The 14,993-nt window shown below is 36.4% G+C and overlaps 1 protein-coding gene across 1 annotated transcript in view; it reads left to right on the top strand.

The window, feature by feature from the left end:
• LOC106133604 (E3 ubiquitin-protein ligase MIB1) overlaps positions 1-14,993 on the top strand; it is a 153,720-nt gene that overhangs the window by 30,087 nt on the left and 108,640 nt on the right. The window lies entirely within an intron of this gene.

Below are 14,993 nucleotides of genomic sequence, written 5' to 3'. Positions count from 1 at the left end.
TATAATATTAGTAGGATGTACAAAATTGACTTACTGTTTTATTACCTATATGTATTGATGATCTTATATAAAATAAAATAGGTTGTTTTATTGGGCTATATTGAAAAGTATTCGAACTTGGTACGTACTTTTTACGCGAAGATGTTTTATTAAATAGGTTAGGATATTTTTTAATGTACTTTTTCTTTATTTTAACGTATGCAGGGATCATGGCAAGTTTAAAAATATAGTTTGTTTGTTTGTTTGTTAACTTTTTATTGCATATAAAAATAAATATTACAAATTACAAAACAGTTAATGGCGAACTAATTCTAATTAGGATTTCTTCCACTCAACCAAAATATAAAGGGAAATCAAAAATTAAAAAAAAGCAGCGCACATTAAAAGCATTGAGGATGCGTTATAATAACTAATGAATGATAAACATACATAGATAAAATATACATATATAAACTTACACAAATATGAGTACACTCAATTGTTAGATGCATCAGAAAACAGTCTTTTGATTAGTGTTCTAAAAGAACTTAGGTCTTATAGTACTTTAAACTTATAGTCTTTGCCTTCTTCAGGAAAAAGGCATGATTTATTTATTTTTCACTGTGGTCGAAATACATTAATAATTAAACAATGCAACGAATTAAGTAAGTAAGTTTAACAAACCGCCAGTTTCAATTAAGCATTCTTGCTTAAACTTATTCACATAATGACCATTAAAGTTTTGGAGAAACTGTTAACAATCTAAGATTGAACATTTGTCTCTGTGAGTTAAATAGTAGACAGTCTGTATTCGCCCGGTGTTTGAAGTTTGTTGTCGCAAGTCGCAATCGCAACTATAAGTAGCAGCTACCGATACGTAGATACAGGGCGCCCGATGTGCACGGCTTTGCCTATTTACACAAATTAGAAATAATATAGAAGGATTACTAACAATGATCGGTCACGTCTCCCCGTCATTGCCTTTATACAAAAATGCAATGTTCTCAATGTTAGTTTTGTCTATTAGTAAACGAGGCTTGCATGCTAGCTCTGCTGGAAAAAAATTACGCGATAAGGTCCCCTTTTGTGCATCTCTTTATTAATTCATCAAATTATTTTGCTAATGATTACAATAATAAAAAATTAATATCACATCTTTTTTCTTTATTCGAAAGAAAGAGCTACGTTTTGTTGCAATAGGTACTATAGAATTAAAAATTAAATACAAATAGAGGTTTCAATGAAGGCGTCCGGTGTCTTTTAACCAAGTAGGACAGACTTTGCTACCAATTCTGAAAGTGCATTACAAGGGTGTTTATTCCGAGTAGCAAATCTGTATTATTTTTATTTTATGACCACTTGTATTACCAATTATGCAAAGCGTCTTCCGCGTTGCGGAGCGCGGGGGAAAGTCGTAGGGCGGGAGCGGTCGCTGTCGCGCTCTTTCCTCACTCGTAGCGAAATAACGACCTCAATTTGCATAACAATGCTCGTCACCCCTTATACCCCACCAGCGGCTTTCGCAGGCCATGAGGCTGTGTCCCACCGGACCCAACACCTTTTTTTTTTTAAATCCGTCCAGCATCATTAAATATCCGTTTAATATAGCCATGGCGTTGCTTTAACTTCAAAAAAAAAAAAAAGAAATGCCGTGAATTATATATCAATAAATCAAATGTAGTTTTCAGAGCGCTTAATAACGGCGTAGGTACATATATCAAGTGTGCTCCGGTCAGAAGATGTGCTACGACTTACGCCCATAGCACCGCACAGTTATGGCGCGCTCGTAACTTCTTCGTGAAACTTTTCGTTTTAATTGAATCAAAGTTTTCGGCTTTTTGCGGCGAGCGTGCCAGCCACGCACGCTATCCAAACTTTCTTTATTAAATTATTGGGAGTTCAGAAACGTTCGCCTTTGAACGCGAATTCTGAAACAAAATTGGGGATGGTCGCGAGTTACAGAAAAATATTTATTCTCAAAGGACTGAGTCGGGAATCAATGAACCATAGCAAAGTTCTGAAGTCTTAAATATGTGATGAATAGATTTTATTTACGAAACTTGTGTTAGCTAAACGGAACTGAATTACTGGAAACTATTCACAATCCGTCGAATAAACATTATAAAGATATACGATTCTCCTTGCCAACGACTAAGGCTTTCGTTCGGAGCATTGTTTTGCGGCGGCTTTATCTGACGCGGAACGAGTTGTCGTTTCAGTAATTTATAGATCTTTCTCCGCCCCGGGCTCGGAGTAACGATTGGGCCAAGGAGCTAGTCTTCTGGAGTTCGCCGGTCCCTGTCTGAATGCTATTAACGGTCACGTAATAAACTGCTGACTCCTCACGTCCCGGATTTAAATTTGAGTAAATATCGCCGGCCGTCGTCCAATTGTATTGTCTATTGTTTGCTTTAGGTTATTTTGAATTCGTTTGGGATTAAGGGATATTTAGTATGCTTTTGTTAGTTGAACTACCTACTTACACATCTTAAAAAAGCTCGCCATATCTCCATGAAATATTTTTAATCTTCATGTTTATTTCTCCATCTTTGAAAAGAAATACTTTGCTTTCTGAATCACTGAAAAACTTAAATACCATCTTTATCCACAACGAAGCTATGGGTTGCCTGATGTCAAAAAGAAAGTGCGCTTGTATTTTTTTGCTATTTATGTTATTAAATTTGTGTGCTTCGAAAAAAGTAAGTACCTATTAGGCAATTTCAATTATATGTGATATTTAGTTGTTATTTTTACACCAAAACTTAAATAAATAACGACATAATTTCTCACTAGCACGCACGCGTCTCATCCGATCATGAAGGATATTGGAGATTTACCTAAGTACGCGGATTCAGGAAAGATTTTGTGTCGAAGCTCTCGTATTGAATGGAAGAGTCACATACAATACCCGTTCCGTCTTTTGGTAATAGTTCTTTTGTCATATATCATTTATCATGTCTTGATATTTTCCTGGAGTTCCGAGCTCCCAGGTCGGTAACACGTCTATTAAATTGCCAATGGTCCTCCTTCCTGAATCGCCTTGGAGTCAAGGTTTTCCGTAAATAATTTTTGAAAGATTTCATATATATATATATATTATATTTAAAGACAAAGTTACTTTTACAAAGATAACAAACAGTTTGTTCTCTGTAAGTACAGTAAGGTTGTAATAAAGATAAAAACTCAGTTAAACCTCCTGTTTATACCTTTATCTGCTCCTGTAACAATTGTTACTTCTGTCGTTGAAGTTTAATGGTAATGCTACAATTCAGTATTCGCCCCTAGGCCCTGTCGTGACTCTTATCGGTTGTTCATAAGTGGTAATATAATAAATAAATTTTTTATTGTATGCAGATTATTGTTATTTTACGCAATTAGATTTGAGCACATGCGCTACTGATTCAGATATTTTGTCATTGATTCCATTCGGATCAGTATCAAGTTTCGAAACCGTATAATAATTTTGTTAGAATTAAAATCGAGAAGAAAGATTTTTGATTATTCCTTCTTTTAAAAATTATCAGAGCTGAACTCAGATATGATAAGACACAATAAGCAGTATCAGTTTGTTTACAAATATGAGGACATTTTTGGTGCTGTAACTCACAAAGATCAAAATTTTGCAAAAAATATCCAAACCTTTTAAAAAGTACAGTCATGTCGGGCCACTGTTCTCTAAGGTAGGCAACATTACCCTCGTAAAAAGCAACAACGATATAGTTAACGGGAGTGTAAGTGCTGCCGGCAGGTACGGTGGCGTGATGACAGTACTATGGCTCCCAGCGGCCCTCTTCTGCGATCCTCGTAAATTGCGAATATTAGATTATAAGTACGGAGTGCGACCAGTGCGGCGCGGGGGCCATCAACCCAATATCGAACTCGTGCGCTTGGAATACTCGGTCGTGATCTGAATCTGCTTTTCACTTATTCCCCATTGTACTGTTCACAACAGCATCGGTGCTGGCTTACAAATCATGTATTAGAGAACACTATTTGTTAATTAAACCTTTTGTGCCGTAGAAATGCCTGTATCAATAAATAGTGAAAAATATTCTACTATCGGGAAAGGGCCTTCTCGATCGCTTTTTTTGTGAAATTAAGAAAACTGCTATTAAAACCGGAATTAATTTTCCGCGGTGATTAATGAAACGTTGTACTTGTAACATTAATACACAATCCAAACAAGTTAAGCTTTGAGGTAATATCGCTGGCTTAGTAAGCGTAGTGTTCCGTAATTCCTTCTTTATAGTGATGATCGCAATAACAACAGCTGTGCCGTGTTGGTTTTCCATTCCTCGCGCCGTTACGGCTTCATTAGACCAGCGGTGGGGCGAGCGAATACTCACCATAATTTAAAGAGAGCACGGAGTAAAAATTTCGTATAATCTGTACACTAGTGTACACCCCCCTGATGTCAACCACAACTTATACAAAAATGTATTTGATATCTTTTGGGGGTTAAAGTGTTTGTTGCCGCGATTAATTGTGTGCGCAATTCATTTTAATCATAAAGTACCACATTTGATTTTAAATTATATTCATTCAAATCTTGTATTTTATGATAAAAATAAATTGTGTACTTAAATGTCTGTACATATATGTCAATTCTTAATTTTGTGGTTAAACCGCATATGTTTCCTTTCTCTGTCGACAGTCATTAAAACTCTTAATATCTCTACAACTCAACTGCTTGCTGTTAAATTTTAAGTTACTTAAGTTTCAAGCCTGTATGATCTTTTGTACGTACAAAGGGTCTGACAGATGTGGAATTAGTATTTTCGTCTCCTGAAAAGTAGAATACTAATCGGTACCTACCTATACCGGTGAACAAGTATTCGAAGTTCCATGTCATGTTTATCATATTTCTGTGTCGTGTGCAAAGGTTATTATTACCATCAACAGATATAATGTGTCACGTAACGTGTTACATAGGTATGTAAAGCTATTATGACATTTGATATAGATTTTGTTTTTTGTCAATAAATATGTACATAAACTAAAAGGATTATTTGTTTTGTAACATCCGAAGTATTATTCACTATTAAAAGTCAAATTGACCTTACTTTCGCATTGTTTAAACAGTAGAGAAAAGCCGATGGTAGAGGTCCGCCCGGGCCGGGCCGCCCCTACCGACCTTTGCGAGCCGCGCCATGTAATTACTCGGGGACTATGGGAAATAGCTCACCGGGCGCGAAAGCACTTTTGTATTATTACAGTAAATTAATGCAGATAAAAAATATTAAAGGACCAAGAAAGTGTAGGTATTTTATGAAAATCAAATATAGTATGGTATTCTGAAATTAATTTAAAGGTCACAATTAACTTATTACCTACATATACTGGTAAAACATCAGATAAATATATTTTTAACAAAAATCTACAAATAAAACATTTGCATTAATTAAAACAATATTTAAACCAAGTCAATGGAACTTTTATAATATGGAGGCGCTTCTTAGGAGGATACTTCAACACACAAGCTTTTATGATTTAAGAGAAGGAAATATCTTTCGCAAACTTCTCCACGAATGCATAGATTACATATTGCACGTTCCCCCGAATGTAACAACTGGAAGTTATCATCATATCTGAGTTGGAAAGTTTTGCAAAGACAAATTGAAGCGGAGGTGGTAAATAAAGTTTTACGATACGCGCGGTTATCAGAAGAGAGCGTCGAGGCGGAGCCGCGAGCGGAACTGCTATTTATCTAGCTGCGGAGTTGAGTATCATTATGTTCGTAGCATGCCGTGCTTAGTTGCTGTCGTATTGTAGCGTGTTACAGTCGTTAGCTGCTACGAAATCGTAGTCTACGAAATAGTGGCACTCTACGAAATCGTCGTCTGTCGTTTTATAAATCAAGATTTTAAAATGCGTGTTTATTTGCCAACAGTCTTGAGAACACTGAAATGCTATGGTCAGCTGTATGGCACAATGATTTGAATAGTGACAGGTTGCTAGACCATCTCCTAAAACAAGAATCCCAGTTTATGAGCTTTTCCCTTTGTCGCCTTTTACGACATCCATGGGAAATATGGGGCGGTAGGTCCGCCTTCTAAAGTTCCGGGAACCACATGGCACTTAAATTTGATCAATGCTGTAATTCATAATTATTACGTTCCAGGTTTGGAAAGAAAAAAATTGGTAAATGGTATAAGATTGTCACTGGTTTGCCGTTATAAGAGACTTTTTGGAGCTCACTAAGCACATGCTTTTAATTTACTTTCAAGACCGAGTGCTGTATCGCTGGCAAGCCTTATCATGCATTTCGAACGTATCTGAATACACATCATGATTCCGTATTGGCCTTGGGTTATTCATGCAAAACTAACGTATACGTATGTGTTATGCGCGGATCAAAGTTCAAAGCGACGCTAAGTCGTGATGTGAAGTATCTTTTAAAATTCTTTTTATATGCAACAACCTGGGAAAAGTTCCACTTAGTTTCGTCCGTCGCCGTACCGTCCCTAAGTAAGAACTACGCGAGTGGTTGAAAAGTCCAGGGATGCTTTTAAGATGTTTCCATAATAAATGTCTGCCGCAGAGCTACCCTCTTCTCTTGTGGAATGTTTTAATAAAATATATTCAAAATTAATATTTCTTAGTAAGTTTTATACAATTTCAATTGAAACATTGTAGTAAAAATATTTTGTTATTTGCTAAGCTATTTTTAATAACAGGTATTTTTTTCCTGAACGGTGTCTCAATTTAAAATTTACATTAAATGAACATTTTCATTTTGGAATGCTCTTCTATAATTGATAAACTACTTTTTGCAGACTTTAGACGATCTCCAAGATCAAAACTCTTCATCATGAAGTCCACTTTTCTTTGGTAGGAATGTTATTTTCTCGTAAATAAGATACTTGTGAAAATCTTGCTGCTGTGCTGTTGTTTGTTACTAATTAAATTGTTTTTTCTTAACATATGTACGCGAGTAATTAAAAATAGGGCGTATATCCCCGAAATACCCTTCTGTAAGCTGGTTATTTCGTATCAGAAGACGTCCGCGACTCGTTTACCCCCTCCGCGACCTCGCGCCCGCCGGCCCCCTCATGCCTCGCCGCGAGAACGAAAACCGACTCCGTGAGCGTAGAGATAAAACGTATGTTCATTTTATTTCCACATTTGTCAGCGTTCGTTTTGTGCCCACTAACATAAATTGGACGCGGAGGGAAACCACGCAGGTGAATGTAAAATAGCTGGGTTTTCCCAAGATAATACCGCCGAAATTTTACGACACCATTATGCGATTTATTGGCCGTGTCACATTCAGAAAGAATGATATCTCGAAAAATATTTTTATATAATATCCGTGTCGTCGCCCGAGGACAATCGTGACATCAGATTTCTAAATAGAAATATAGGTGAAGTTCTATACAGTGGGCAAAATACTTTTCTGCACCACACGAGTTAGATGACATTCTCAGACATCAGGCACACAAAAGGATTATGCTCTGGTTTTGTCGGCAAAGAATATATACAATAGTAAACAGTGTCCCAGTCGTATTCGCAGACGAACAAAATGAAGATGGTGTGTCCACAAAGGGTAATGTGTCAGACAGTGCTACGTTTGTAGAATGTAGCTTATCGACATGTGCTTCATACGTGTGATCCCCCCGCTCCGTGTACGAACGTCCGCCTACTGCCAATAACTGTTGTCCCGAGCGCTAATGGCTGAACAGGCGTTCAATTAAACGTGCCAATTTGGTTGAAGATAGCTCTGTTAAATGCTACGCATGGAATGTCGGCCCACCATGCCAGTTCCATTTTGTTCAAAGCGCCCAATGTAAATAACGCTATATGTACCTAATGTCGAGTTCAGCATGCAATAAAACACCCGTAGCTTCTGTCTATTTGTGCTCGTCAATCTATTTTGCTCCCTAAAATTGCCTTTATGTCGAAACTGCTTTGACTGAACCGGGTTACGTCAATTTTATTTTTTTCCATATAATGTAAAGAATAACAAACTCTAAAACATTAGCTTTTTGTTTATTTAATTCGAACTAAAACAAGGCATAGACATACATATCCTTGTTCAAAATAAAGTAGGTAAGATTTGAGTCGCTTTTGACCACAAAGGGTGAAAAGGAGCTACAATTATTTTTCCAGAAAAAAAATGTTGTTTGATCCTTTACTTTAGGACTTTTGCAAACCAAAATATATTGCTCAAAGGTATGCGCTTTAAATACAATCTATATCAATTACTGGCGAAAAATTAAAATACAGCGACTCTGTTTTATACTATTCATATTATGATTCAACGATGAGAAAATACTTCGTTTTTATTGTTTCCGAGGAAGACTGTAGGGTATATAAAATGTGATTTAAATATAAGAAGTGAGGCATAATTTCGGTGTTGGGCTTTGATTATGTAGTTTGAGATCTATTGTAATAATTACGAGTATTTAATGCCGGTATTGACACCTCCAGTCACTGTATTGGTGTCAGATCGGACGAGAACAATTAGCTAATGAACATCGTACCCAGGTCTGTTCTACTTCATAAATATTTTCCTTATTGCCTGTTACCACGAGCTGTCGATAAATTTATGGAAGGGCCACCGTCACCTGAAATTTTATGGTTTCTTTCTTCGCCACTCGAATCGTTATATTTATGACATCAATATTTTCTCTTGAAATTCAATAAGTATTGAAGCATAATTTCTATTAAACCCAAAGGTTTCTGATGATTGGAAGCTTTTTTATATTCTAAAGCTAATTAATATTAGATTTTATCGTATCAAAACCGGCCGGGCAAAAGACCTTCATAATTAAAAGAAAATTAGCTTTCTAGCTATCACTGTTTATGAGATACAGCCTGGTGACAGACTGACGGACAAACAGACAGCAATATGGTCTCGTTTATACCATTTAGGAACGGACTCCATCTCTTTCCCATGGATGTCGTAAAAGGCGACTAAGGAATAGGCTTACAAACTTGGGATTCTTTTTAGGCGATGGGCTAGCAACCTGTCACTATTTGAATCTCAATTCTATCATTAAGCCAAATAGCTGAACGTGGCCATTCAGTCTTTTCAAGACTATTGGCTCTGTCTACCCCGCAAGGGATATAGACGTGACTATATGTATGTATGTATGTATGTAGGAACGGAACCATAGGAAATTAATACATATAGAGCTGTAAAAAATGTATTGAAATTATTATTTCACTATTTACGAGTATTATTAGCATAAACAAAGAATATACAAAATTAAAAAAAATGTATAAAGAATTATAACTTTGGTTGGAGTTCGGGAGTAAAAGACTGGTGGTTCATATAAAAAAAAATATATATATACCTTTGTAAAAAATGAATTCAACAAAGGTTATTGACATTATCACCAATAAATCCAACCTACATCGAAATGGAGGTGCGTGATAAATACCTTGTTCGCAGAATATATCGAGTCGAGTTGGGGCTTTTTGACCCTAACATCGATTCGTGCCACATTACCGCCACCTGTGCATCGGCCGCACTGCCGATAGCTCGGAAAAACTCCGTACGTAGCCGTAATCTCGACCGGCACACTTGCATCGCAGTAATATTCACCCAATATATACTTTTCTCGCGGCATTCATAAATGTTACTGCCGAAAGTTGTTTGCTGTTATTGAAATTGGGGAACAAGTTTGTTAGTAGTGTAGAGTTTTTAATGTAAGTGAAACCCGTTACCTAAGTACCACGAGAACTGGTAACTGAACATTACATTCACATCACTTACAAGTTAACATTTCTTTTAAAATATAATTAACATTTTTGATTAAAAAACTGGTGGTGGTGCACATAAAATTCAGATCCAACATACATTTTAGGTACATATGATCAAAATCAAACCTGCGGTTTGAAAGTTAGCGCATTACGTAATGTGTGTATATTGTTGTGTATATACATACATAAAAAAATGTATTTTCGGTCCAAGTTGATGACCTCACTCGCTTCGATCACCTTAGCAAAAAAATTTACTAAATATATATAAAATTAATAAAATATTAGTAACGGACGGACATAACTCATCTATTCTAAAGCTAAATAAAACTTGTAAAATTATGACGAATTTGGAATGTGATTACAATGTTACCGCTACTAAGTACTTTTACAGTTTATGCAAATTACCTCTTCATTTACTTAAACAAGATACACCAAAGAAGAAAAATTTCTTTCCTACAAAAATATATGTTGTTATTAAAATTTGCATCTATTAATAAATGACTAATCTGCAGACTTACTACTGAAAAACTGAAAACCTACATCTTAAAAATACTGGTCGTAGAATGCCAAACTTTGGCATAACTATCAAGCAGTTCCTTTCAGACTGAATTCGAGCACTTAAAGAGGATTACCCAAAATTCTTTGGGAAAAGGAAAGAAATGTTATTTCGCGTTAAACAAAATTACCAAGAATTATTATATCATACGATTTACTTAAAAAGACTCCGAAGTATTAACGCGAAGCCTTATAAAAAATCAATGGAAGAAAATTTGAAATGATAGAATTTCGAGAAGTGAGTGTGCGAACTATGTATGCAAGATGCAGTTGCAGGACGTTAGCGCAGCGCTCAGCGCAAAATCTCGCTGAGTACATTAACGTTTTCCGATATCTAAAGCAGAGTGCTCACTCACCACCCAGTGGCGGGCCTGTGGAATAACAAAGAACTGCGTGGCTGAGATATTGGAGCACTAATGGACTCCGGGATTTATGAAGCTTTTCAGATCTTTGTCGTAGTTCGTGTCTCTGTATCGTGTACAATTTCAACCGTCTGAAGGATTACTTATCTTCTATTTCGTACATAAAGCGGGCGTGAATACGAGCACACAGTGCGGAGCTTACTTCCGCACAATCAATCAAGGCTTCTGATGAGGGTGTTGCCCTGTTAGTGCAAAGCTCGCACTACTAACTCTAACTCGTTGAGCCAATCGATACATTGTTACAGATATGGATTGGCAAATTAATTTAGTTGCTACGCAATTGACATAAAATTTTAACGTGTAATAAACAATTTTATGTTGTGTTGAATTTCCATAAATTTAAAAGCAACGGACGGCCCGTGTTGGCTAATTTTCACGCTATGACGATCGTGACGATTTCATTTTAACTCTTGTTATTCAACTTTCCCAAACAAAAGACTGCAGTAAAACAGACTGCATGTTATCCTTTTTCAGTGCAAATGCATATTAATATAGTTCGGCATTAATAATGAAATTCATAGATCAATCATGTTTATTTATTTATTAATCTAAATAACAAAAAAACAGAAACAGTGGACTTAATAATGAGAAATAATTATGGTTAGTTATTTTTAAAAAAGATATAGATATCCCATCAAAAACATTTCGTAAAAAAACTACCCAAGACTCGATGGAGCTGCTTGTTTATCTTTAAAAAGTAATGAAATCTAGACTAGAAATACGAGTATGTCTGGCCGTTAAACATTCTTTATACGTTAGTAGGTCCAAGTCAACGGCCATTCAACAACATTAACTATAATAAAAAAAAAGAATTCGCAGTTAGACTCTTTAGACTTGGCTCTTGGCCGTTTTTTTATTACGTGACCTGATTCATACGTGACGGTGACCAATTGGACTTTTCAGTAGAAAGATTGTATTACATACTTCTTTACTAAAAGTAAGGGCTTTAGGAGCGGCGAGCGGCGCGGCGCAGCGCGGCGGCGTGCACAACTCGCCGGCATTGCGCTCGGATGCCGCGGTATATGGCCCGTGAATAATCCCCCGTAATACTCGACTTAATGGTTTGGAATTAAACAATTAGTTGTTTTCTTTCTGCCTCGTCAATGATGAAGCCTTACCATGATTCTCTTGAACACTGCCTTATAATAAATGTTGATTTTTATTTCTATTCCGTCGACATCTTCCGTTAATCAAGCGATTGCTACATATCACAATTTTTTATAATCTCAGTTATACAAAATCACTGCTGAACATAGATGTCTTTCCAAAAATTAAAAAAAAACTGACAAGATCACAAAAGAAAGTTTAAAGTATACTCCTCTGGTAATTAAGGATTCATATTCGTCGGCCGACTCAGGGCAATTGTTCTCGTTTTTCAAGAGAAACGTTAGCTTTTACAGCCTGCATTAATTCTACTGATAAACGTGTCGCCTTTTGTTCATCCACAATAATGCGACGAGCGGGCCCTTTAATCAAGGCTAACGAATTTTTAACGTTGGTAGTTCGCTGCGATATCGGAGTTCAAGTAGAAGCTGCTCTTGACAAAAGCTGTTCACCCTGATGAGCATTTTCTTTTGGCGAAAAAAAAAATGAATGGATCTGAATCATGTGATGTAGAAGCCAAAGGGACCAACTACTCTGTGATATGGACCGTTTGAGTGAATTTAATAACCTTAACCTTCGTATTTCCAATAACACGCAAGCGAAGTTGCGGGCGTCAAGTAGTTTTTCCTATACCTAAATGTTTTACTTACATAGATATATCAAGGTTTATTATTGCAGTATAATATTGCGGCTTTATGAAACGATTAGAAACAAAACGATATCGTAAAATTGTTAATCGTAGTTTGCCCGTGTTAAGCTTTAAATTAAAATGTTGGTGCCGCCCGATGTGTTATTACTGTCGTATACGACGCTATAATATTTCCAGGATAGGATCGTGCATTCAGCGGCGCTCGGTGGCTTGCAACTCATGTGCACCTGCGGATATTGCCGCGTAAATCAAATTTCTTATTTCGTCTAACACTTATTTCCGTTGGGCGTATTTACTTACGACTGTGGGGATATTACTAGGGGTAGGTACTCGTGCCTGTTATTTGTAGAGATTTAAAAATTATCCGTAGTTATTCATTATTTCATTTGATGACACGCAAGTTGGAATTAGATATAAACTGAAAATATTTTTTTCAGTTATATCTAGTATATCGAGTAATAATTGATAGGTTTATCACAAAGCTACATTGTTATACACTCGATACTTATTAATATCCCTTATTTGTGAATTTCTTCACGGAATAGGTAAATATATTGGGAAATTTACTAATTGAGTTGATTATTTTATCAATGAATTCGAAATTTTGAAAAAACTTTTTGTAACTGCTTTGTGTTACCCACACCAACTGTTCTTGGTTTTTTGTAAGAGTTGAAATCAAATACCCACGAGAGTTATCAAAAAATCGTGCCCAATTAAGCTAAGGGGTAAACTTTAGTTAACCAAATTTCAAAGCAATATTTAATCATTCAATAAATATACTTTACTAGATTTCGCCAGCAGTTCCGTCCGCATAAAAAGTACCATGACTTTCCCCGTACTCCACAATTTACATATAATATGTATGTAAAATTTCATGGAGATCGGTTTGTTTAGTGGTTTGACATGAAAGATAGACAAACAATCACACTTTCCCATTTATAATATTAGTATGGTGTTGCCTCACACTATTTAGTTAAACATTGATTCATTGTTCCAGGTGATAATTTGATTGCCTTTCAGTTATTTGCTTGCTTATTATTTTGGTTTTGATCTTTGCTTCTTTATATTTTCATTAAAATTGTTGTTGAGAGCAACAACTCTAGTAATTTTTCCTGTTAGGGGTTTTAAGTAAACAGGAAAAGCTTCAAAAGTACGAAAGCGTGTACGAAATAAACAGTAGAGCTATTATGTTTAGGAATAATTCCTCGATCGAGTAAATTTGTCGAACGAAAATGTGAGATAGAAATGTGGTAAATTTATCTCACACATTCTTACGACCAAAGTTAATAGTTAATATTTTTAATTTTTATCCAGCTTTTATCGCTATTAAAGTATTATACTGCTTTTCAGTTTTGCAGCGAGCTATTGCAATATATTTTAAATAATAGATTCATTAACAACGCCAGTGTATAACATATGCAGAATATTGCTCCCCCTACTGAATTCTATGTTTATTAACCACAAATGCCCTATACTCGTAATTATATTGCATTTGAATGGATTTATCAACAATCAAATAATTGGTATCGCCGTGTAATGCGCACGGTCGCACTAGACGCATGAATTACAGATCGTAATGACCATCTATATGCCAATACGATTAATATTTAATGCTGCTATTCTGTGCAAAATCACCGCGTCTGTGGTTGAGCTTGCACTGAATTACTGCTAACTGAATGGGTGTCGAACGCATTGTCACGCCGTTGATGTATGTACCTTCAAACGCAATGTCACGTCTATCTTTTGTTTAAATGAGAATGTAGGTGAATATCTCGTTAGTAAATACGCAGATTGGTTAATGCATGAACACGTATCACACAGAAATTAATACCAATAATAAAAATTATTTACGTTTCAAACTACTAGTAATAACATTTGTGATATAATTCTACATCAAGTTGTTATTAAAATAAACCAACACAGAATATTAAAATGAGACAGCAAACGTCTGTTTCAGCCATTATTTGTATTGTTTGCTCGTGTTTCTGAAACGAAAATCACTCTCTCGGCGGTTTCTTGCAAATTAATTGCAGAATGACAGAGCACAATGCTCAGCTCTCTTAATGCACGCTCACAAAGAGGAACGGCTTGGGCGGCACCGTAGCGGCACGCAGCGGTGGTGATTATGATAATGACGCGGTGGCCGCGCTTTTTGCGCCGCTCGCCCTATATAACGGAACTCGACACCATTTTCTGATTTCGAACGTACTTACGTCCGCCCGCAGCATATCACCCGCACCCGGGTTCGGGTGCTCGCCTCTCGCAGCTTTGCTTTAACCACTCCGAGATGCTTATAAATTATGCAAGTCGCCATAATCCACGCCCTAAATGCCTTCGCCGCCGCCTCAATTATTCATTTGAGCGGTTTGATGTTTTAGAAAATTGTCGCGATACTCGAGACGGGCGTCGCTTTATTATTCAGGAGCCGAATGTTGTCGACGCAGCTGCCACCGGCGGCATCCACACTTGCGTAGCGCTGCTCCTGAATTAGTTTTATATTAAGGAACTTCCAACCTGTATTCTTTCATTATGGGTTTTATTGAAATTTGTTCCCAGGACTTAAGAACAGGACCACT

The sequence above is a fragment of the Amyelois transitella genome, chromosome 2, assembly GCF_032362555.1.
Source record: "Amyelois transitella isolate CPQ chromosome 2, ilAmyTran1.1, whole genome shotgun sequence".
Lineage (NCBI taxonomy): Eukaryota > Metazoa > Arthropoda > Insecta > Lepidoptera > Pyralidae > Amyelois > Amyelois transitella.
Note: the sequence above shows the minus strand (reverse complement) of the source record. Positions and strands in the feature narration are given on the sequence as shown.